The 25,493-nt window shown below is 32.2% G+C and overlaps 1 long non-coding RNA gene and 1 other non-coding gene across 3 annotated transcripts; one reads left to right on the top strand and one right to left on the bottom strand.

The window, feature by feature from the left end:
- Positions 1-3,568: 3,568 nt before the first annotated feature.
- On the bottom strand, positions 3,569-3,675 carry LOC129321131 (small nucleolar RNA R71). The gene has a single exon (XR_008595920.1). It is a non-coding gene; the product is annotated as a small nucleolar RNA R71 (small nucleolar RNA).
- An 18,555-nt stretch (positions 3,676-22,230) lies between these two features.
- Positions 22,231-25,088, top strand: LOC129320757 (uncharacterized). 2 transcript variants are annotated; one of them, XR_008595824.1, is made up of 3 exons: positions 22,231-23,512; positions 23,602-23,657; positions 23,732-25,088. It is a non-coding gene; the product is annotated as an uncharacterized LOC129320757 (long non-coding RNA). The 2 variants fall into 2 exon arrangements; XR_008595823.1 differs by having other exon boundaries at positions 22,231-23,657.
- Positions 25,089-25,493: the final 405 nt, after the last annotated feature.

Genomic DNA, 25,493 nt, shown 5'->3' with positions numbered 1-25,493 from the left:
TTCAAACTAACTTGTTTTGCATCAATTGCTAGTTTCCTCGGGTAAAGACAAACAATACGGATTTCTTTGCCCACGTTACACTAATGATAAAGAGACACCAAAGAGGCAAAGGAGGCATATATGAACCAGAGGCTGAGTGAAGGCAGAAAGGAGTGTTATTTTTCCATGTTTCTCTATCTGTAAGTAAATATATTTGAATTTATTCATAATGGTATCGAATATTTACTTAAATGACTTTTTTTGTAGTACACAGGGGCAATTGATAGTGTTTTCGATGAAGAGCAATTCTATAATCTTTTTATGCTCTTTGCATCATAAACTCATTCCGGTAATGAAGAAATCTTGCGAGTAGTAAGTGTCCTTAAGGAGTCTTATAATAAAAATTTTTAGTCATTAAGTTACTAACTATGTCATGTTAATGATAGGGCTATGAGGATTGGCCAGCAAGTCCGGTTGGGCAAGGCCCCACGTGATGTCAAGGATCCTACATGGATAACACCAAAGGTAACAAGTTATACATGTTTTTATTTTATGTAATTTTGATGATAGAGCCTTCTTTCAGTATAATTATGACAATGTTGTGTTATTCCATAGAGCCGTCGGCAACCCCCTACTAATTTGTGTGGCTTTTATGTGTTGAAACATGCATACAATATCATCATCGCTGGCTTGACTGAGTTTACTGAGGAGGTAAATGTAATTTTAGATATTATTTATTTTTTCTTCTAATATAATTACTGATTTAATTCCCTTATCCCTAATCTTTTTAGATGTTTAATGATCCATCTCCATTTTCGGATTCAGAGATCCATCAAATAAGGCAACATTGGGGACTTTTCTTGTTCGATCTTCATAATAATCATCCTTTGGAAGAGTGAACTGTGTAGTTGTAAACATTAATAAATATAGTTGTGTGTAGGATTACTTAGTTGACAATTTATGTTTTATGTCTTTGGAATTGTACATAATTTTAAATTCATTTGATTTGAACAATATATGATTGTCAGGCTGGCTTATTGTTATTTGGCTATTATATGTTTGATTAATGTAGGATTTAAATTGCAGCCTATAATAGTTAGGGTAAATGAAAAAAATGGAAAATTTTTTACTTAGAAAACAAATATCTACACCGGTTATTGAAATAATAGGTGTAGATATATTATTATCTACACTGGTTCAACAAATAACCGGTGTAGATAATAATATATCCACACCTGTTATAACAATAACCGGTGTAGATATATAGATTATCTACACTTGTTATATTTAGAACCGGTGTAGATAACTTTTAAGAAAATTACATATATATTCATAATTTATGTTATCTACACCGAATTTTATAATCGGTGTAGATAACTTCATGATATCTACACCAGTCTTATCTATACCGGTTACTAAACCGGTGTAGATAAGCTATTTTAACCGGTGTAGATTTTCCTGTGTGTACTAATGCCATGTGATCAAAACAAGTTATTTTTATTTTTAATTACAATTATGGAACATATTACAATGCTATAATTGATCACATAATCATGCTTATTGGATTATGTCTTTATTACATATATTTACCATAACAATTGATCCTCAATTTTTTTAAAAAAAAATTAATGCTAACTTCGGAAACTATTGCCTTTGATATTTTCTTAAGCAACAATTGTCAATTATAGTCTTAAGGGGTTTACACTTACAGTTTTAAACTGTTGCTTATTGGACTTTTAGGCTACAATTGTGATATGTAGCAACTTTAAGCAACATTTACAAACTGTTGCCTTTAGTTCAATAATAACTGTAGCTTATTCTTATAGAATAGGTGATAAGTGCATATTTTATAATTAGATAGGTATAAATTTTAGTTTGAATTTGATTATATTTATTAAGATTTCATATCTATTTAATTGATATTTATATATTTTTCCCTCATCACTTAATTATAAGATAACAAGAAATTTTAATACAAAATCCACTCATATCTTTTCTTTTTTCTTTATATTTTGCAAAGAAAAAGAATAAATCAAATAAAAAGAAAAGAGAAATATATATATATATATATATTAAAATCCCACATTGACAAGAACAAAAGAAGAAGCCTCCACTTTAACTATAAATACTCCCTCCATCAAGAAGGAAGGCATCCAATCACTTATCTAAGTACCTCAAGAATTCTCTCTAAGATATTTGGAGCTCATAGAAGTATTCTGAAGGCTGAAAACGAGATCATTGAAGATTTTCACAAATTATAATTATTTCTTTTCTACTCCTTAATTTTCTCTATAATCATTTTTCATGATTGGGGATTTTAGAACGGTTTTATTTAATTTTATTATGTATTTCTAACTTACCCAGTTGGGATAAGGATGTAGCTCAATTGGGGAGCTAGTTTTTTATTTCCTTTGTTTTGACTCTTTGCATTTATATTTATGAATATTTTTGTTTTTTTAATTATATTTATTTCTCTTGTTCTTCATACTGATTTAATGACTGGCCACCATTTAATCAAGTCTATGGGTAATCTTGATGGACTGGGAGGTGAAGAGAGAACCTAGATCTAGAGAAATAAACATAAATAACTAGGCCAGGGATAGTTCTAGAAATTTATGGTGACTTAAACTATAGCTTCATGGTTTAATTAGTTGCTTGGGTATCGTGGGAACAAATCCAACAATAATTAAAAAGGGACTAATAATTTGAGAGAATATTAGGACACTTTAAGAATAGTTGTCACTATAATTGATCCGAGTCAACTCAAAGGGTAAAAAACTAGCAACCTATAGGGTGAATCCTAAACCCCAACACTTCAAGTGATTGTGTTTTTATCATCATTATTTTCTTAATTTATTTTTATTCCTTATATTTTTATCAAAATTATCCATTTTGTCTATTTTTCTCAAACTATTAATTATTTAAATTAGTAAAAGTGTAACTTCCCTGTGGGTTCGACACTTGGAATACTTCGAGTAATTTATTACTATGATCTCGTCCACTTACGAGAGCGATCAAGTTTTTGGCGCCATTGCCGGGGAAGTTACAAATTTACTAATTATTTAATTTTTAGCTCATTTTAATTTTAAATTTTAAATTTTTTATTTTTTTATGCAACTAAGAAGTTCTGGTGATTTAAATTTAATTCCTATTAATTTAGAAATTGAACGGTTTTGTAGGAAAAATAAATCTCCAAGAAGAAGAAAGATGGGTGACAAAACTATTCCAGAGCCATCCATTACATTTAGATATTCAACACCTATTCATCACATCTAATCCGTCATGTATCCAACTGAGTACAAGAGCGTGTAATTATGAGTTTAAGAATATTCACTTAAATGTGCTACCTAATTTCAACAGGCACTAAACTAAAGATGCCTTGGATTTTATACAAGAATTTTATGCAGTAATTGATACACTGCTGCTAAATAATCTATCAGATGATGATTTAAAGCTACGTTGCTTTCCGTATTGTTTAAAAAGAGAAGCTTGTCAATGGCTTTTACGATTACTAGAAGCTTTCATAAGCTCTTGGATGGAGATGTATGAGAAATTTATTTTGAAATATTATTCTCCTTAGAAGACTTCAGAATTAAGGGATAAAATTCACTTCTTCACACAGCAAAATAGTGAATTGTTCCATGAGGCCTGGGAATGTTTTAATCTCCTCATAAGCCAATGTCCCCATCACCAATTTCCACACATACTCTTGATGGATTTTTTTTTATGATGAGCTTAATGTTGAATGCCAATCAAAAGTTGATAATGCAGCTCGAGGTGATCCAAGTAGTATGACAGCTGAAGAAAGGGAGGAGAATTATAAAATGCTAGCAGCAAATTCAAGGCAGAAGGCAGTTCAAGGAAGGAGGGCGATGGTTAATGAAGTTTCTACATTAGATGTCTCACATGAACTACGAGATTTAACAAAGATTTTAAATTTATTATTGAAAAATTTTGGTTCTGCTAATTCCCTTTCTTCTACTAATAATTCTCTTTATATAAGTTATGGTGGTGACTATGTGGAGGAGGCTAATTATATGGGAGTTAGTAATGATCGAATTAATTTAAGGAATGACCTATACTCTAACACATACAACCCTGAATAGAGAAATCATCCAAATTTCTTTTGGAAGAATTTCTCTACTCAAGGGCCACAAGCACAGCTAGGCTTTCAACAACAAAGAAACATAATTGAAGATCATACAATGAAGTTGGAGGAAGCTTTAGCTCAAATGGTGACTTACCAAGTGAATAGCATGAAGAGCATTAATTAAGACATTGACCAACTAAAACAAATAGTTACTTCAACTTAAGCTTTTATGAAGAATATAGAATCTCAAATGAGTAATTATTTGAGGAATATGGAGACTTAAATAAGCAATTTGGCTAGCTTAGTTACTAGAAAGAGTCAAAATAAACTTCCAATCAATACCGAAGTCAATCCACGAGAGCAAGTCATGGCAATCACCATACAGAATGGTAAGGAATCCCAAGAGGTTGATAGTGGAGCTAAAAGTGAGCATTCTCCCTCTGAAGCCAAACCTTATATGCCCCCCATTCCATACCCCGAGCGCCTTCCAAAAAAAGATCTGAATTTAGACTTCCAAAAATTCCTTGAGATGTTCAAAAAAATTCAAATTAATATTCCCTTTATAGAGGCATTGGCAAAGATGCCTGCTTATGCCAAATACATCAAGGAGCTAGTTTCAAACAAGAAAAAGTTAAAAAAATATGCCACGATTGCACTTACAGAGGAGTGTAGTGTGATTCTATAAAAAAAGCTACCACCCAAATTGATAGATCCAAGGAGTTTCACTATTCCTTGTGATATTAGTTGTAATATTATTGAAAATTATTTATATGATTTGGGTGCTAGTGTTAACTTAATGCCTTATTCTCTATGCAAGAAACTTGGTGTAATAGATATCAAGCCAATCAATGTGACTCTTCAACTCATAGATAGATCACTCAGATATCCATATGGTGTAATTGAGGATGTCATACTGAAAGTCAGTAAACTTTATTTTCCTACAAACTTTATTATTTTAGACATTGAAGATAATTAGAATGTCTCACTTATATTAGGAAGATCATTTTTAACCACTAGAGGTGCCTTAATTAATGTGCCTAAGGGAAAATTAATATTCAAAGCAGGTGAGGAAAAAAAGATATTTAAATTTACTAAAGCTACTAACTTGCCTATTCTTGAAAAATCTTTATGTAGCATACAGGTGACACAGGAAGAGGAGAAATACCCAAAAGACCCTCCCTTTCATACTTTAGAAAATAAAGAGGAGGAAATTAGCAATGGAGAAGGGAGGGAGCTACAAAGGCAACCTAAAGATCTACTCACTAGTCCTCACAAAAGCACTAGCACTCATATATTGGAATCAAATTGGAAAGTCCCTTGCTCATTAACAAGAACCCTCTCCAAGGGGAAGATGAATATTAGTTGGGATTAGGAGGTGTCTTTTGATTTAGGAGGACAAGGATTTCTACCATACTTAGAAGGAATCTCTTGATTTTTACAGCAGTGTCTAGCCATAGACATTAAATGTAAGCGCTTACTGGGCGGCAACCCAATTTTGTTTTTATTTCCTTTTTTTTGTTATTTTAATTTTTTTAATTTCTTTTTATCATCTGTTATCCCCATAAATTTTTATTTGATCACTAAAACCCCCTCTAAGACGAATTGCAGGATTACAATGCTTAAAAGGGAGCTTCTTAAAGGTTATCAAAATCATATCAAAACAAATTATATCAGGGAAGTTTCAGTTCCTTTATCTGTTTCCTTTTCTGCAAACATTGAGGACAATGTAAAATTTAAGTATGGGGGAGGGAATATTATGATAATTTTCTATTGCTTATGCTATTATAATTTCCTTAGCAATTTACATGCTGTAATTGGCCTTAATTTTGAAAATTTTTGATTTTTTTTTGAAACTTTTTGCTCTTTTGTACTATTTTATTTAGCTATATAACTACTGAGGGCAACTATGTGTTTGAGAAAGAATTTAAAACTATTAATACCCTATAAAAGTTTATCAAAAATATACTTAATGCATGATTTATCTGTCCTAATTATTTATGTCTATGCCTAGAAAGCTAACACCTTGCAAAATAGTTAAAAAGGGGAATGGTCCTACAAAAAAAAGAGAGAAAAAAAATTGCCAAGTTCCTACTTCGTTGATGCCAACTAGGCCTAGTAACCAGGGACCTTCACCACCAATGTTAGCCTTCGCGTCAAACAGCTTAGTAAGTATCAAGAGTGTGCTAATAAAGTTCCTAAAGTCTGAGTAACCGGGCTCTTGTATCACCAATATAAGGGTTCGCATAAAAGGACCTAAGAAGTATTTAAGAAGAAAGGCAATTTATGAATAGTTAAGGATGGTGACCCCATTGCACTAACTCAGAAAAAGAAACAGGAAAGGTCTAAGGGTATAGACAAATTTATTTTACAGATAAGTGCTCAATTAAAATTTAATTCATTCCCTGTGGTGGTACTAGTATAATTATTAGCTTTCTCTCTCACATTGAAGCTCTGTAGGTTGGTTATACAATTAAGTTTTACTAGTACTTTGAGTAAAGTTCCTATATTTGACATACTTATTTAAGGAATAAGGCTAAACGCAGAAGTATTTGCTTGAGGATAAGCAATAAGCTAAGTGTGGGAAAATTTAATAAGTGCATATTTTATAATTAAATAGGTATAGATTTTAGTTTGAATTCGATTATATTTATTAAGATTTCATATCTATTTAATTGATATTTATATATTTTTCCCTCATCACTTAATTATAAGATAAAAAGGAATTTTAATACAAAATCCACTCATATATTTTTTTTCTTTATATTTTGCAGAGAAAAAGAATAAACTAAGTAGAAGGAAAAGAGAAATATATATATATATATATATATATATTAGAGTCTCACATCGACAAGAAACAAAATAAAAAGCCTCCACTTTAACTATAAATACTCCCTTCATCAAAAAGGAAGGCATCCAATCACTTATCTGAGTACCTCAAGAATTCTCTCTGAGATATTTGGAGCTCGTAGAAGGTTGAAAGCGAGATCATTGAGGAGTTTTACAAATTATAATTATTTCTTTTCTACTCCTTAATTTTCTCTGTAATCATTTTTATGATTGGGGATTTTAGAATGATTTTATTTGATTTTATTATGTATTTCTAAATTACCCAGTTGGGATAAGGATGTAGCTCAATTGGAGAGCTAGTTTTCTATTGCTTTTGTTTTGACTCTTTGCATTTATATTTATGAATATTTTTATTTTTTTAATTATATTTATTTCTCTTGTTCTTCATATTGATTTAATGACTGGCCACCATTTAATCAAGTCTATGGGTAATCTTGATGAACTAGGAGGTGAAGAGAGAACCTAGATCTAGAGAAATAAACATAAATAACTAGGCTAGGGATAGTTCTAAAAATTTTATAGTGACTTAAACTATAACTTCATGGTTTAATTAGTTGCTTGGGTGTTGTGGGAACGAATTCAACACTAATTAAAAAGGGACTAATAATTCAGGAGAATATTAGGACACTTTAGGAATAGTTGTCACTATAATTGATCCGAGTCAACTCAAAAGGTATAAACTATTAACCTAAAGGGTGAATCTTAAACCCCAAGTGATTGCATTTTTATAGTTGCTTCAAGTGATTGCATTTTTATCATCATCATTTTCTTGATTTATTTTTATTCCTTATATTTTTATCAAAATTATTCATTTTGCCTATTTTTCTTGAACTATTAATTATTTAAATTAGTAAAAGTGTAACTTTTCTGTGGGTTTGACACATGGAATACTTCGGGTAATTTATTATTCTGATCTCGTATACTTGCAAGAGCGATCAATAGGCAATAGTTTTAACAAATTGTGGCCATAGAGTGAACAACCTCTTGCCATAAACTTTTGTTTATGCTAGTTTAGGTAACAGTTCAAAAACATTGCTTAACATTATAGACAACATTTTTTATACTTTTCACTATTGTTTTAAAGTGTTCTTAAAGAGCAAAAATGTTGTTCTATTCTTTGTGTATCCTAAGTGTTCCTAATGTCTCTTTTAGTATCAAACTATAAATAGGATCTCATATAAGTGAGTGGGGGACACATCCATTGAGCATTAAGTGATTTCCATTCAATTCTTACCTACATTCTATTATTTTTATGAAAAAGCTCTTAAAGGTTTATAAACTTATCAAATTTACTCTTTTAGAGATTTTTTGTGTTGAAAAGCTTTTCCATTAATTGATTTGAAATCTTAGAAAGAGATTTTCATAAGTGTTTGTAACAAGTAATTATTGTTGTGAAATCTAGACTGGTATACTCTAGTGGTTATATTGTGGTGGCAAGCACCTATTGAAGCTTGTGATATAGTTAAAAAATCTCAAGGATGATCTTGAGAATTGGACGTAAGCCAAGTGGCTGAGTTAGATTAGGATAAATTTCTTGTGTCAAACTTTCTCTACTCTTTAACTCTTCATTTATTAAAGTTTTTTGCATTAAACCAGTTTTCAAATTCATTATCTTTCTAGTTTGGGAAAAATCTTTGTGAAAAATTTTTTAACACCCAATTCACCTCCTATCTTAAGTTCCAGCCTTATCCAACATAAATAGAAAATCATTTCAACAAAACACATATAACTAATACAAAACACACACTACAACACATTAGTAAATGTTACCTTTTCCCTTAGCAAGCAAATTTCCCCGAACGAGCAATTTTTTATCACTAACGGTGCCAATACAATAATATACACATAAGACAACACTAATCATTGTTAATACAATGCTAATTATCATAAATACAAGTATTAAACACTTATCACACCCTAATCTAGGAGTTATATTAATTAATCTCATAATCCTAATAAAATCCCATATACTTTAATCATCAAATTTAGTCACTCTCATCCTCATTACACCTTTTAAGCACAAATTTAACCTCTAAACACTCTAATCATCTTTAATCATCAACCACTTAGTCTATAGTTTTCATATTTTGACAAACCATTGGCATGATCATCACTTAAACTGCTTAAACAATAATTATTTAACCTCAAAATAACCTATGCAATTCAAATGTCATGGTTAAAGTTGCTTCAGATTCAAAACCCTACCCTTAATCACTACTATAACACTAGCTTAAAGGAGAGATTTAAGGGTAAGAATGAGATTAGACTTGCTTGCATTAGTGACTTGAACTAAAAAAAATACTTGGAATCAATGCCTTCACCATAGACAATCTGTCACTAAATTGCCCATCACTGATTGCAATTTTTCTAGGGGTGTAAGTAGGCCCTACAACATAAAATGTAATTGTTGTTTTCTTATACTTAACATTGGAGGGTTAGCCACTATAAATTTAAAAGTTGAGGGAAGAAACTACACAATACACAAGCTTAAGGTCTTTGGTGTTATTCATGTTAGGATAGGCTGACACTTAAGAGGGAGGTGAACTGGGTGACACTTAAAAAAATTTGAAAACTTGAAAGAGTGAAAAACTTTAGTATGAAGGAAGAAGATGAGACACATAAGATTTATATTAGTTCAGCCCCAAACTTGGCCTATGTTCAGTTCTCAAGATCATACTTGAGATTTTAAACTAATTTTATAAGCTCCAATAGGTGTTTGCCACCACAGTATAACTCTCAAGACTTAACTTGTCTTAAATCACTCAATATACCTTGCTACAACCCAACAAGTTATTATAAACACTTGAAAAATATCTTTTTAAGATTTTTGAAGAATGAAATAAACTTTCACAGAAAACTCTCTTAAAAAGTAGATGAAATTACAATTAAAAGCTTATAAACTTATAAGAGCTTTTTCACAATTCTTTTCAAGAATAATGAATGAATGCAAGATGTTAAAGAAAAATTTGAAAGCCTTTCAAATGCTCAACAAAAATTAATTAGCTTAAAGATAATTAGTTCTTGTTTAGGCTTAAAATGAGTCACATATATAGTTTTAGTAGTTGATAGACCATTAGAATAGTGTTTCTATCTGTTGATGCAATTTCTTGTGAGTAAACTGCTAAATCATGTGTGAAATTGCACTTGGCTTGTTCCAAATATGTATATGTGACAAATCACATGTGAACCTCATGATCTTTCACGTGATTCTACATCTATGAATATGCATTTAGTTTTATGTGCTAGATCTTGCGAGTGAACCTTTAGCTCTCACACGTGGTTTTGCATATGAGAAACCATTATTAGTTCTATGTTATGAAATTTGCATGGAACCTTTTTGCTCTCATGCATGAAATGGCTAGCAGAATGCCGAAGCTAATACTTGTGAACAAAACTTGCATAGAAGCAGAAGGCTATCATGCATGAAATAACCATATCCAAAATTAGTCTATTTGGGAAGAGAAATCACACGTGGATCACATATTCACTCATGCGTGAAATAGTAGGCAATAATCCACAAACTAGTCTAGGTGCATTTTTGTACGTGGAACTGCACATGACTTAAGCAAGATTTTACATGATCAAGAGATATGGATTTATGAATCATGGATCATACAAGTGAACAAATTGAACTTGGCTTGAGATGACTTAAGACTCAATATAGCAAAATGTGATTGTGTAACAAGTGACAAATCATGCGTGCCTACCATTAGATCTCACCTGTGAAATAGTAGTTGACATAATGTAATGAAGCACAGTTGCTAAAACTTGCATGGACAACAATGGATCTCACACATGATTTTGCCTGCAGAAGTAAGGATTAAGGTATCACATGACACAAGTGACAAATTATGCGTGAATCACTTCCTAACTCTTGCGTGATTCATCAGTTAGTGTGCCTAACCTGCAGTTTCACATGAGTGACCAGCAGAATCACACGTGATTCTGCAACCTTCATAGAATTCAACTGCAAAAATTGTTAACACACTAAAAAGACATCACTTACAATCTTGAACATACTTAGATGAGTCTTAACACATGTAAATGAGACATATGATACATTCATTTTAATGATTATGAAAAGTGATTAAGCTCTCAAAATTTTCACATTGAATGTAAGAAAATTTAAATAACTTATCCTAAACATCTTCTTCTTCTCTTGATTCTTCATGCTTTTGAGGTTTTATCTTTATCCATGATTCTTTATATCTGCATAGATAACAAATACCTCTTTTCTTGGTTTTGTTATCATCAAAATATATGATCTAACAATTCGACTAATAATTTAGGGCAAATATTGTTGTTTTACCCTTAAAAAATTGATTTTCAAAATGATTTTATATGATATGACAATAAGGACAAATTATTTTTAATATATAAAAGGAGTATCCATTGACATTTTCTTAAAGGGAAAAAAAACAAAAAAAATATTGCCCCACATTATTTTACTACAATGCTTGTCTTCATCTCAAAAACTCTTCTTTTATAGATACATAACAAAAAGATTTCATAGGCCAATACCAGATTGTCTTCTTTAAAAATGTAATCATTGTTAAGAATAAGTAATTAAATGTGTAAACTGAAATAATAAAAAACTAAATCACGTTTCCCATTATATGTATAGATTCTTATCATGATGTACATTTTTATTTTAAAATAATTTCACTGATTGACTTTTAATTTGATGGCTATATCTAGGGCTGTGCAAAAGTCTCGTAGTCTGGTCCAACCCGATCCAACCTGTGAAAACCCAGTCCAGTCTAGTCCTATAAAATGTTAGTCCTATAGGACTAAAAAGACCAAAAAAATAGGACTGATTTTTTGGGTAAGACCAGACTAGAGACCAAGCATCTGGACTAAGTGGTCCAGTCTAGTCTTATATAATTATTTTAATATAATTAAAAATAATTTATAAATTATTAATTAATAAGTTTTGCATTTACACGTCAAATAAAAAAAAGTCATATTACGGCATCAGATATCCAGCTAACCAGCTTCACTTCAGTTTAGGCTTCAGCATGCAAGTGTAGCTACTCGAGTCTCAATCCACAAAACTCTTTCTCAGTTTCTCCACTCTCTAGTGCGCCGAAGCCTTAGCCCCTGCCTCCTCCCGTGTGCCACCTCCGACCACCGTCAATCACGTTACCTGCCCTTACTCTTCCCTCTTCATTCTCACTCGAGCCATTCTCCTGCCCACCGCTGCTCTGCTAGTGCGCCACCACCGTTGGTCCATCCATTATCAACATTGCCTCTCGCATCTGATTCACTATCAAGTAAGCCACACCATTGCCCCACCCCTGCTCTCCATTACCCCTAACCTCTAATTCACCACCATTCTCACATGTTCGAGCAAGCAATCACCAGGTAAGTCCTGTTACCCATAGCCCCACCCCTGCTCTCATTTTCTAAAGAAGTTTCTTGTAAAGGTTTCAGTTGAAAAGTAGATGTAATGTGTTAAACAAAGTCTATCATTTCCTTGTTCTTCTTCCTTTCATTTTTTCACTTGAAAAGTAGTTATTCTTGTGCTGACCCAAGTCTGGCATATTCTTGTTCTTTTTTCCCTTGTTTTTTTACTTGACTCTACCTCATCACCGAATCTATGAAAAACCATTGAAGTGGATGTGTTTTTTCCCCTTACTTTGCCTCATCACTCTGCACAGTCCAGAATTTGTTGAAATTTGTTACATAGACTTGGATTGACTTGCCTTAGAAGTTGTTTAATATGGATTAAAATTTGTTATACAGATTTAGATTGACTTGCCTTAGAAGTTGTTTAAAGTTTTTCCCCATGTTTGTGTTGCTCTGTTAGAAGGACATTCCTATAGGATGATTTTTATTAGTAATCACCTTATCAATTATGTGCTCTCATTTTCTGGCTTTTGTGTTCCCTGCTATGATTTTGGTGTTATTATAACTTGTCCATTTTGCTTCCTTTTTATCATTTTGCTGTTATAACTTGTCAATTATATTTTATTATTGTGAAGTGATGGATATTGAGCAAACATCTAGCATTAACCAACCTCAATTGTCTCCTTTCACTGGTGAAAATGTGAGTTCAACTCCTTCTAAATCATCTTTGACACCTACTCCTCCTCCTCAACCCCCAACTACTATGGCATGTCCTCCTCCTCTTACAACTGTAACTGAAAGTAAAGCTATAGGAGGTAGTAGAAAGAAAAAAATTCTGCAAGAAAGGTGTCAAAAGTGTGGGAACACTTTACTATATTACCATTGGAGGAGACAAATGGCGAAGTTAGAGTTGCATGCAAGTATTGTAATTTAGATTATACTTGTGACCCAGGCAAGCATGGTTTAACATCCTTGAAGAGGCATATACCAAAGTGTCCCAAGAATCCACACAAAGCTACACAAATGACAAAGCAATCGATGTTGAATTATGTGACACCAAGTGGGTAAGAGGGAAGCTTAATACCTCACATGTTTAATTAGAAATGATGTCACAGGGCTCTAGTTGAGTTCATCATATATAATGAGATGCCATTTAGGCTTGTTGAGAAGGAAGGCTTTAAAAAGTTTGTGAACAAGTTAGAACCACAATTTCAAATTGCTTCAAGAACAACAGTGGCTAGAGATGCCTGGCAATTGTATCTTTGTGAAATTAGAATCTTGAAAAATTTGTTGAAGTGTACTAATCGTCTTTGCCTCACTACAGATTGCTGGACATCAGTTTAAAACTTCAATTACTTGTATTTGACAGCCTATTTCATAGGCAAGGTGCTAGACCTGATGACAACATGGATGCTTTTGCTTACTCTAGGCAAGATCCTCCTAAGCGTAATGGCCCTCTAAACAAACAAGCTTGGAATAAAGCATGATTCTTTCTTAAGTTCTTGAAGATGTTTTATGATGTCACTTTGCAATTTTCTAGCACACTAAAAGTTACTACACATACATGCTTCCATCAAATTGCTTTAATTCAAGAGTTGTTAGATGAGAATATTAAAAGTGATGACCCTCTTCTTAGGAAAATGTCTTTGAGCATAAAGAGTAAGTATGATAAGTATTGGGGGGCAGCAGATAATTTGAACCCTTTGTTGATTATTGCTGTGATTCTCGATCCTCGATACAAGCTTGCCTATATCAATCATGTATTTGATTAGCTTTTTCCTGCCCCTGACCTTTGCATGTCCATGAAGAACAAGGCAAGAGACACTTTGTATCGCTTATTTGAGGAATACTCTACAACAGTTGGTCCTGATACAAGCAGTTTAGGTAGTATCAACTCTCCAAGTGCTCTTGACACCAACACTTCAAATGCAAGTAAAGGTAAAAAAGACCCTGGTCATAGATGGTTAGCATCCCAGAAGTAAAAAAAACTCATCAGTTGATACTCAATCAGAGTTGGATAGATACCTTTCTGCTAGTACATATGAGGACACCCCTATTGATGATGATGATAATGATTTTGATATCTTGACATGTTGGAAGGTTAATTCTACCAAGTATAGAGTGCTTTCCTTGATAGCACGAGATGTATTGGCTATACCAGTATCTACAGTTGCTTCTGAATCAGCTTTTAGCACTGGAGGACGTGTTGTTGATGATTATAGGAGTTCTTTATCTCCTAAGATGACTGAAGCACTCATTTGTGCCCAGAATTGGTTAGTTGCAGGGCAATCTCTCTTAGAGTTTGTCTCTATGTTTCATGAGGTTGACAATTTTCAAGAGACTAACGATGTGGTTAATGTTGCAGGTAATATATTCAATTTTATGTTTCTTAATTTAATTTATATATTGCATTTTTACACTTACTAATCACATTATACATGTGTATATGATTTTTTTTTTACAGATGCTTCAAGTGTTATCGACGCTAAGGAGATAATTATTTGAAGATTTGTTAAGTTTGTTTCTGTTAAAGCTAAGGAGATAATTACATGACAAATGTAATGTAGTGTTAAACTTTATTGAGTGTTTTTGTTGAAGTTATATATTTAAATCATTTGGAGTTTGGACTGTAATTGAAATTTTATTTTCTTAATGTTAGAAATCATTATGAATTATGAATTTATTATGATTATAAGTGTTTTTATTATCTTAATTGAGTTTATTAGATTGAAATGGATTATTTCTTATCATAGAGAAAAAAAGAAAAAAAAGGCCAAGTGAGTATTGAACTAAAAGGACCAGTCTCCCAGTCCTATGGACCAAATCTGGTCCTATTAATCTCTGAGTTTTTACAGGACCAGACCAGACTACGGGTTGCCTAACCCAGTCCTTTTCATGAAAAGGACCAAACTCTGCGTTAGGCTAAAGTTTAGTCCCGTCCAGTCCTTTGTGCAGCCCTAGCTATATCATTCAGATGTTCACCATTATCATAATTACGTTCACATGATCTAACAGGACCTTTTAGTTTGCATACATTTGAAGACGTTATCTATAAAAAGCTAAGCATCTTATCTCATTAAATATTTTCATTCGTATAAAAAATCTAAATTCAAATAAAATATGTTGAAACATCTTATCCACAATTAACACGAAAATAAATAAAATTATTTTTAGAAAAATTATTGGTAAGCACAACTTTTACTCGCTTTGCAAGGACGGGTCTTCCCCAGTTTAGTGCAGGATTGCCTATTGAATTGGCCATGCAAATTAATCAGATGCATATTTTAATATTACGAAGTGATCCAAGCAAGATGATTTTATATATGACATGACAACCGTGAAAATTAGTTTTCATAGCGTGAAGTATTCAAAGACATTTTCTTCATAAAGAAAACAGAAAAAGATATAAAAATTGGTCCCACATTATCATTATTCGTTTTTACGGCTTATTAAAAAAATTGCCTCACATTATTTGATAATTTATGCCTGCCTTCCATTGTTTATAGATACGTAATAGGGTTAATGTGCAATTTTAATCCTTAAACCATTCTCAGTGAAGTAATCTTGTCCCTAAAATATTATATTCGTCACAACAATATTGCCCCTAAACTAATCAAATTGTAGCAATGTTGCCTCCGCGAGTTAAAATGTTCGTTACTGTAACTAGTAGAACCTACTTTTCATGAGTTAAAATGAAATTTTGCCCCTAAACTATTCTTAAAGGAATAATGTTGCCCTCACCATTTAAAAATCATAAAATTAAATAAAAAAATTATAATAATAATAAATGTATATATAAATATAAAATTATAATAATATTTAAAAATAATATTAAATGTACATATATAAAATAAATATAAGAAAAAAATTTATAGTATGATAATAAACTATCATAAATTAAGAATATTATAAATTATAGTTTTATAACTTGTTAAATATAGATGAATATTGATTAAATTAGATATGAGTAGAGTCAAAAATATTTATATTTACACCTATAACTATTGACTGGAGCCATCATTAACGACTCGACCTAGACTAAAAAATTATTTTTATTATTAAGCTAGATTGGACAAGAGTTACACCGCTATCAAGCCGCAAACCGAAGTTGAATTAGGAACTAGAGCGATTTTCAAAAAACTGGATGATTTTAAATATAATATTAAAAAAGCTTAAAATTTCTTTAAAATAGAAAAAGAAATAAAAAATTAGATCCTACTAAAAGTCAACTTTTTTTTTTGAACAATTCATATGTACAAAATATGATTTGAGACCATTTTTTATAATGATGTCAATAGTTATACGTGTAAATACAGATACTTTTGAATCTACTCATATTTAATTTAATCAAGATCCACTTATATTTGATAAGTTTTAAAATTATAGTTTATATTTCTTCTTATATTTATTTTATATATACATTTAATATTATTTTTATTAAATATTATTATAATTTTATTTTATACATACATTTAATATTATTATAATTTTATTTTTCTTTAATTTTAGAGAGCAACATTGCTCCTTTAAGAATAGTTTAGGAATAAAATTACACCTTAACTCATAAAAAGTGAGTCTCATTAGCTACAGTAATGGATGTTTTAACGACAATGGCGACATTGCTCTGATTTGATTAGTTTAAGAGTAACATTATTATGATGAATAGTTTAGAGCCAACATTATTCTTTCGAGAATAGTTTAAGGACAAAATTGCACCTTAACCCTACATTATAAATAGATATATTCATAGACGTACCAACCAATATGCGATTGTCTTTAAAATTTTAATCATTGCTATAAGAACAAGTCATCAAGTATATTCATTAAACAATAAATGCTAAATTATTGATGAAACTATTGTTAATGATGAATCAAAATATAGTTGAATTCCATGCTATAAATAAATTTCATTTGCTAGAGTCATCTCATTCACGGAACTTAAGAGTGGAGAAGGCCAAGGCCAAATCATAAAAGCTTGATTGCACTACTACAAAATAGCCTTTTACATCGCCTTTTAACGTCAGTTATTAAAAAAACTGTAGTGTTCTCTAGAAAACTGATATAAAAACTACAATTCACGTCGGTTATTAAAAAATTGACGTGGATTGTCAAAAAGGTTTTTTTTTTTAATTTTTTTATGTATGTTTCTTCCACATCAGTTGCTTCTACAATCAACGTGGAAACTTGAAACCATATATAAAAACTGATGTGGTTTCATTTCAAATTCTAGATCTTAAAAGATATGCTTTCGATAGTTCTTCCTTTAGTTTCAGTTTCCTTTTCATTTGACGCTTTCTCTCTCTAGACCCAAAATCGAAAAAAGCTTCCTCCTTTGCCATTGTTGATGTTCATCACTTCGTCCACCATCATCACCATTGAGTCACCATTTTGGGTTTTGTTGCCATCACTTTTTCACCATCTTTGCGCCATTTTGTATGGTGCCGTTGTTCATTCAAATTCCACTTTTTAAGAGCCATATTTGTTCTCTTTTTCTTCCTTCTTCCTTCTTCCTTCTTCCATTATTGATTTCTTTAGCACTTTGTTAGTTGTGGGTGTTTTCTTCTTCATTCTTCTTCTACTTCATTCTTGGTGCCGTTGTCCGTTCACATTCTGCCTTCAAAGTAAGTTTTCTTTTCTTTTTTTCAAATTTTTCTTTAATTTCTGTACCTTAAAGTAGTTAGTAGTTGTAGATATAAAAATTTTTATTTTTGTTCTTAACATTAGCTGTGCTCAATTTGGAATGGCTATTTGTAACATCCTAAATTTCTAATCTTGCATTAATGACTGATTAGGAATGAATTGGTGATTTAATGTGGAATTAGGGTTCTAAGTAGTGAAATGTTATATTGACTCATTAGGATATTATATGAATAGATATGAGTAGAAGAGTGGAGTCCTAAAGCAAAGCGTGTGAGCATAGTGAGGATTTCCCTCACTACGTCAAGTGTCGCGACGAGGGATAGATCTGCTGCAGTGCATGGAGCAGAAATCAAATTTATAAGGACGTGTCTAGCTCATGAAACAGAAGGGAGAAACATGGGAGGAGAGGTCTGGCATGGAGAAGAGCAAAGGGTATGCTAGGGCAAGCTAAATTAACAGCAAGGACGGTGTTTCCAACCTGTTACTTATTGGGTAAGTTACATACTGCTTTAACCTTTGAATCTACCCTATTTTCTCTTAGTTCTAACTAGTGAGGAATTGAATTCAGGAGTTTTAAGGAGTTAATTTCTTACCCTATAGTAATAAAAAAGTTTTTTGAAACTAAACTAGTGCTTTGTGACTGGTTTAAGTTGAAATGATAAAGTTTTGAAGCTGTAGGTAAGAATTGCCCTGATTTAGAGAGAGTAGTGAGAGAAAATGGCTAGAAATGTTAAAGCTTAAAATGAGGGGTGATCAGTGGTAATATGTGTAATCGAGTGTGAAATATGGTTTTAATAACGATTAAGTGTTTAATTGTGATAATTGACACTTTTCATCAATAGAGGAATTGACTTTGAATGCCAATTCTGTGTAGATTCTAGTGTGTAACGCACGAATTATGAGAGAGGAGCTTGATTAGGGTTGAAGTTACATGGATAACCCTTTCTATCGAATAGAAGGGTTGAGGTAACTATATAGTTTATTATATTTATTAACTATTATAACTGTGTAGAAGTAAATCTCAAATGATAAATTGTGAATTTATGAGTTTTATGCATGATTGTTATTGAAATGGTATTTAGCATGAACTTTGCATTGTGAAATGAATTTCAAAAGTTATTGATTTCAATGGATGTATACATATATGATATGGAAGTATATATGTTGTGAAAATATGTATAAGTAGTGAAAATTGTGAAAGAACATGATCATAGGGGGTGGGAGTTCATCCAAGATATGTGGGGATATGTGTGTGTGGAGATAGGTGAGTAAAAAATTCATATAGTCGGGATGGCACTATAGGACATCCAGTGCAGCATTATACGAGCTGTTATCATGGGTAATTCGGTACAGCATATTATAGGACTATTACCATGGGACGTTCATGTAGTTTGGCAACTCCCTAGCGTCCGTTAGGGTGCAATTAAGAGTCAACAACACCTCTATCACAAGTGTGTGAAGAGGAAAACCATAGTTCATAGGTGGGTTAGATTATCTTTGGCTTGGTGTTTTTGCCATCGAAAGTGAGCTCGGGTCAATAAGTGGTTGATTTAGGAGAGCCTATAGTTTCATATCAGGGAACTTTGGAAGATTGGTAGATAGTTGATCATGCTAAGGTGTAAAAGTATTTGAAACATAATTTATATGTGAAAGTGATGATTTAGTTATGATATACTATATATATATATATGCTGTAAGATGATTTCAATTACTTTGGAATGGTTATTTATGGTAATAGACATTTAATAAATTATATTTGGTTACTAATATTTTTATCTCACCCATGGTTATTTACATTTTTCAGGTTTTAGTGCTAGTGGTCTGAAAGGGAAAGACATTGGCTGAGTTGAGATTGCTCACTAAGCCTTTGTAAGAATTTGGTGAAATGCAATTGTTGTTAGTAGTTACAAATATGTATAAGTTGCCATAGGATTCAAACATGTGCATATTGTGGTGAATGTTGTGTTTTTTTTTTGTGATTTTGAGCTCCTTAACCCTTATATATGTATGAATAATGAAATGACTGGATGAGCTAGTGGAAGAAAGTATATGTGTGTGAATATGTGATGTTTGAAGTGGATAGATAGTGAATTGGCCTTGTATAGGGTTAAAGAAAAGAAAATGTGATTTTGGCCCAAAGTAAAAAATGAGTGATTTACAGGCCAAATGTGTGTATGTGTGATATATTGTGCATGTGTGTGGTCAATTAGGTATGTATTGTCCATTTGGACATGGTCAAGGCCCATAAAGTGACTAATAATAATTGGTTTTGAATTGAGACACTTAAATGACAAAAATTTGCCAGAAAATGGTCAAAATACACTTTAGTGTTCAATTTTTAATAGAAATATCAGATTAAGATGAAACTAGTGTCATTAATTAGACTTCAAAATAAGCTTTGTGTGGGCGCTTGAACCATCTCAATTGAATAGCGTATGTAAAAATGGTGTGCATCTGAATTTCATATTAGAAACTATCATTTAACAACAAATTTAATTGTGTGCGCCGAGGCGCATGTACTCACATGCCGTGGCGCATGGCACAGAGCGAGCAACTTAGCCTCTATGCCACAAGCTGCGACGCATGTGGCACAAGCCGCGACGCATGGTGCAAAATTGCACTTTATTTTCTTGTTTGCACGTGTTTCTTTTCGTATTCAATACCCGAATACTGGTTGCTTCCACTGTGTATGTTTTGGTGCGTTAGGGTTTTATAATTTAAGTGAGTTATGAAATGATATTTCTGAAAATCTTTTATTGAAATCCCAATGTTTTCAATATTTTCAACTTAAATGTTTTCAAAGTGATTAGAGATTTTGAAGTGGAGCGTATGGTAATGTCAGTGAAGGTATTACACTGTTCAGTTTAATTATTTTGTGTTTCTTTCTTTTAAATTGTTATATGTTTAGTAATTGTTTAAGATTATTTAATTTAAATTTTTATAATGCCTAGGAGTTTCATTTAAATTTCCTTATTATTAAGATTTAAGTTAAATTTAAGTGTTATTGAGATTTTGGGAGGTTCTATTTTAAAGGAAACTTTGCCAAATATTTTTTCTAATCTTTATAATATTTATATAATTTATTCATGGCTTGAAAGTTGGATTTTAATTTTGTTGTTGTTGAAGTTCATAGGTTTAAGTTCTGGATGTATAAAAAAAACAAAATTTTTTTTAAAAAATAAAATTTTAACAATGGTTATATAAAAAAATTGATGTTAAAAAACTTTTAACATCAGTTTTTTGAAAATAACTGTTGTAAAAAGTAAGCTTTCCACATTGATTATTAAATTACCGATGTGGAAAGTATGCTTTTCACTTCACTTATTTTAAATAATTGATATGAAAAGTTGATTTTTCACTTCACTTTTTTTATTTTTTCTTAATAACTGACGTAAAGAGTTAAAAATAACTGTTGTTAAAAGCCCTTTCTACAACAGTGTTGGTTGTAGCTACTTTATAAGCTGGTTTGGTTTCCTCTTCCATAAATCTCTCTTCTTCTCCTTCCTCTTCAATCTCATTATTACTCTGTAAATGATTATCGATCTCTCAGCTGAATAACATTTTTTATGTTGTTAACAAAAATTTCTAAACCTATTCGTCTTCATTAACAAAACTTCATCATGTAGCTCGCTGAATTGAAGCCAAGTAAGGCTTACTGATCTCTATAGGATATTTGATATAAGCATGTATTTTTATGCATCATAAAATTTGCCTATATAGTGAATATAATTTATATAACTTTAAATAAAATTTTTTTATAAGCAAAATAACTTATGGTCATAAATCAAACTTTGGAAGCTAGACTAAGTATATCGGCCAGGCTTACCATTGGTACTCGGCTATACTCTCGCCGCTACCTGGTTCAATTTGGTATCAAGTTAATTTTCTTTGGTTGGTTATGCCACATAAAAAATATTTTGCTGAAAACTATAACATGATGCCTATGAGTAAGCTAACTATAAAAACATAGTAAAAAAAACATCCATCTATATATCTATATATCTCCTAATACTTTGTGAGCCGAGCCGAGAAAAACAATGGCTTCAGACACAATTTCCTGTAGCAAGGAATACTGCGGCTGCTTTTCCTGGGAAATGTATTCATTTGGGCGCCCTTGTCCCTTGGCTTGTCTCTTATGAACATCTTTGACCCAATTTCAGTTTTTTTTTTGGCACACTTTTGACCTTTGCCCCAAATCCTTTACCCTTTGTCAGACTTATCTAATTTCACGCGTTTCCTCCTTTTTCCCTTTGTCTTTTAAACAACTTTTCTCTTTGCTCGATTTTTTCTTTTCTCTCTATTTTACACACACAATCCCTCAAATTTTTTGTTTCCCACTTTTCCTTGTGACTTACAGAGGTCACAATTTTTTTCTCTCTCCCACGGCTATAACCATGGACGCTATCAAATAATTGAAACCCATTCCATTTTTCTCTCCTCAATCTATTTGTTATATCCTGTTCAGGCTCACCAATACAACGCGATCGTACGCTGCTTTTGATACTTCGATGCATGAGCTTACATTTCTTGCTTATACTACACACTAAGCAGTGTCATCATCAATCAGTTTTTCAGAAAAAATTTCTCAAATCTGCTCAGTGCTCACTCATGCTGCCTTACAGTCACATGACCCCCTCTTCGGTTCATCCCTCTTCTCTCCTGAGCACTTTTGGATTTTTTTTTCTCAATCCTTTATTCATAGTCGGACTTTGCTGATCCAATATCTTTTAGTTTATCCTTCTTCCCTTTGTACTCTAAATAATTTTTTTGACTCTCCATCCTTAACCATGCGGTCATGGTTCTTGCCGATTTTCTTCTTCCATTTCTATCTATTTTTCTTGATCAAATCATGCACACAATTCCTCAATGAAGATGGTCCAAATAGAGAAAATGGTCCTCCTTTCTTCCTTGAACCCATCTCTATTGGGGGTGAGCGTCAATGAGGAACGCGGTGAAAACAAAAATAAAGAGCCTATGGTTTTTCAAATCAGAATATGGTCCAAGCATTGAATTTCGCTGCCACACAGCAAGCTTCGCTCACTCTTGAACTCCATTATTTTCTTGGTTTTATTTAGGAATTGTATTTTTCTGCCTTGCATGTGGGATTTGCAGCATTGGTTTTGTTGCTGAGTTCCTCCTTATCTCGACGCTGGGCTTTGGATTCGTGTTTTCTTTGTCGTTCCTTAGGAGTAGGTATATTCTGTGCATTTCTTCTAATTTGTCTTTGGTTATCCTTGAGTTATTTGGACAGATTATGTCACTTTCTTATTCTGGATAATTGTCATCTCCTTTTGCTTTTTATTTCCCGCTTCCTGAGATTGTTCATGTTGTTAAATAAGATTACGTTTCAAGATGAGGTTCGTCTTCTTTACCTTCGTCACCTATTTAGTTCTTCTCCATGATGTCACTTTCACCTAGCTTAGGATCTCCATACCCTTGGCTTAGAGAGGTTAAATCCGAGGAGAGGGGCTTGTACTTAATCCATTTGTTGCACAGTTGTACAAATCATGTAGCTTTTTCAATAGTATGAACTCTCTCTTGGTTTCACTGTACAATTTTTCTTCCTCGTCGAAGACCAGGTGATGCTGGAATTGTAATGGAGTTCGGGTATGAAATTGTCATGGTGAAACCGTTGGTTTTTCTTCTTATGAACATCATAAAAGTTCTAATTTTTCTACTTTTTGGCTGTGGCAAAGGTTTTTTGTGGGTCAACAATTAGCTGCGGAGTTACCATAGAAACTACAATCTATAGGTATGTACTCTGTTATAAGCTACTAGTGATCATAGAAAAACTTATCAAATCAATTTTTTTAATTGTATCTGCAGGATACGATCTGTTGCTTTCCGTTAGAAGTGCTATGGCAACTCTGCACCTCACGGCTATAGTTAGTCTCTTGACAACATTAACTGTATGCTATTTTCTCCATATGTTGTATTCTTAAGTCTTGTCTTACTGTTTGTCATCTTAATATGGTCTTTTGTACGGGTTTTGTCGAAAGAAAAGCAACATGTCCTTGCAGCCACGCCAACTGACCCAACTGCATTATATGGTGAGACGCTTCCAAAGTTATCATACTCCAGCCAAATCATTGTGATTGTGATGCTTGAGTATGTTGTGATTTTTCTCATATTGAGTTAAATCAAATGAAATTTCCTTTGGTAAACTAAAACATGGCAACTTTGAATGCTGAGTCCTGAATTGTTTAATTATTTTTGCATAACCGTGTTAAACAAAAAATGATGGTTTCCTCATAAATTAGTAGGCAGGCTTCAGTTGGGCTTTGTGTTGTTTTTGACTTCAGTTTTCAAGTTTTGCAAACATTCTTGTCCTTGTCTATTGACTTTATTTTGCTGTCCATTACATTTTACTTTTCTCTCTCACCATTTATTTACTTTTACTATTCTTTTTCTTTTCATCCGTGTGTGGGATCAAGTGGACAATTTTATGAAAAAAAAAGCTCTTGATTCAAATGTATATGCACGTGACCATGCTAATAACTGTAACTTGAGGCTAATGACTAATATTGATAATTATAACATAGTAGTAAACATAATCTGATGCTGCAACTGCTGAACTTTTATCACTTTCTTCTAATTTTGCCTTGAATCATTGCTGTTGGACTGAGCCATTGATGACTATTGACAAAAGCCAGGGATAAGCATTGCAACATAAAATTATCAGTTTCAAATCCAAAAGTCTTGCGCTGTACTTGTGGTGAATTTCCTAGGAATATGTAGTTCTAAGGAGCTAAATTCGTTTAGGATGTACTTTCCTGCAATACCTCGAGCACACAAGTCTAGTATTTGTCAGCCTTTTTAGTATATTGGTAGTTTTAGTATTAGCCTTCTTATATTTTTTTACTTCATCTCCCTAACATTGAGGTTTTGTTTCAGGCTTTCAGCTATTGGTTTGAGGTGATTTTTTTTGAATACTTTGTAATTGACTTTTTGGTTGTGGGTACTCTTGGTTTCAGGTTTGTCATTGATAATAACGAGGATATCTAAAACTGAGTTGATTATAAGATTTGTCTATCAGTTTTTTAAGTTAATGACAGAGTCATTACCCATGTGTATTTTTTGAGGCATGTACAAATAGCTTACACAGTGCATTACTTGCAAAATTTGAAGTTGCTCACCCACACATGCATGTGCGGCTTTACATGACAGTTTAGTTGAAAGCATGTTTTCAGTGTCCTTTTGATATAATGGAGGCAAGCTTATATTATTTCTTATTTTACTATATGTAAAAGGCATGCTTCCAGTGTTCTTTACATGCTTTTATTTTCATTTTTAACTTTTGGATTGGGCTGTAATGAAGTTGAAGAATGCAGGAGTGATCCTTTTGTTAAAGATCCTAACATTTAAGAGGGCAGCAATTGAGGGAATTAATAGTGCAGTTATGACCTTTGTTGTTTTTATTTTTTTCATGAGATTGTAATGGTGTTTTGGAAGGCTGCTAAACCTCATAATAAGTTAATTCCTTTTAATATATCAGTTCATTGTGTTTTTGTTAGTTTAATGGATGACTAATGAAACTGTAATAGTTAGATTAATTTCTACGTACTACGTATCTATAAATTTTTTGTCC

The sequence above is a fragment of the Prosopis cineraria genome, unplaced genomic scaffold (genome assembly GCF_029017545.1).
Source record: "Prosopis cineraria cultivar Desert tree isolate PC_DT_omini unplaced genomic scaffold, ASM2901754v1 PC9, whole genome shotgun sequence".
NCBI classification, from domain to species: domain Eukaryota; kingdom Viridiplantae; phylum Streptophyta; class Magnoliopsida; order Fabales; family Fabaceae; genus Prosopis; species Prosopis cineraria.
The sequence above is the reverse complement of the archived record's forward strand: the minus strand, read 5'-3'. Positions and strand labels throughout refer to the sequence as shown.